The 870-nt window shown below is 40.3% G+C and overlaps 1 non-coding gene across 1 annotated transcript; it reads left to right on the top strand.

The window, feature by feature from the left end:
* The first annotated feature begins 248 nt into the window (after positions 1-248).
* Positions 249-367, top strand: LOC145417672 (5S ribosomal RNA). Its single transcript, XR_013900536.1, has one exon. It is a non-coding gene; the product is annotated as a 5S ribosomal RNA (ribosomal RNA).
* Positions 368-870: the final 503 nt, after the last annotated feature.

Genomic DNA, 870 nt, shown 5'->3' with positions numbered 1-870 from the left:
CATTGTCTTTTGTTGATAAGCTTATTTAATTCTGCTCGTTCTATTTCGTCTTTGTTTTTACTTTCCTTTCCTTTCATTTTTTCATAAACTCGAGTGTCTTTTCTGAATATTTCTTGGCTTTGGTTGTATTAGGTTTTCCTACTACCTCCGCTGATTCTGTTAGCACTTTTGTTAGTCTGTCATATAGTCATATATATATATATATATATATATATATCTATATATATATATATATATATATATATATATATAACGGCCATACCACGTTGAGTACACCGCTTCCCATCCGATCAGCGAAGTTAAGCAACGTTGGGTCTGGTTAGTACTTGGATGGGTGACCGCCTGGGAACACCAGATGCTGTTGGCATCCCTACGTGTCAAGTGGGGTTGGTGGAGGATTAGTGCCCCTCCCTGTAAAACAATTAACTCAAAGCCCTTGGCCACCCTGTTTGGGATACATGGCGTCTGGCAATGGATGGATGGATGGATATATATATATATATATATATATTATGCGAGGAAGAAGGAACCAAAGGCCGCTAGCCCTCAAAATTGCTCTTTCCAAGAGAAAAACAAAACACAAGAAAGAGCAGAATTCAAGATCCAATCATTTCGAGATGCCTGGACACACTGCATTTGAAAAACTGGAGATCATAGGAAGCAGGAAACACAGACAGAGGGAGACAGCTCCAGAGTTTACATTTTGCATAAATGAAGGATCGGGAGTAACGGTTAACTCTTGCATTAGCGAGTTGGACAGAAAAGGGATGAGAATTTGCTGCTAGACGGCTGCTACCTGCCCATCCTAGAGGTGGAGGAATGCATCCAGACAATTCAGAGGAGCAGTGACCATTGAAGTAGCGATAGAAA

This window comes from Coenobita brevimanus, chromosome 110 (assembly GCF_032717465.1).
Source record: "Coenobita brevimanus isolate Jiangsu-jjx chromosome 110, ASM3271746v2, whole genome shotgun sequence".
Lineage (NCBI taxonomy): Eukaryota > Metazoa > Arthropoda > Malacostraca > Decapoda > Coenobitidae > Coenobita > Coenobita brevimanus.
This window is presented reverse-complemented; position numbering and strand designations above follow the sequence as displayed.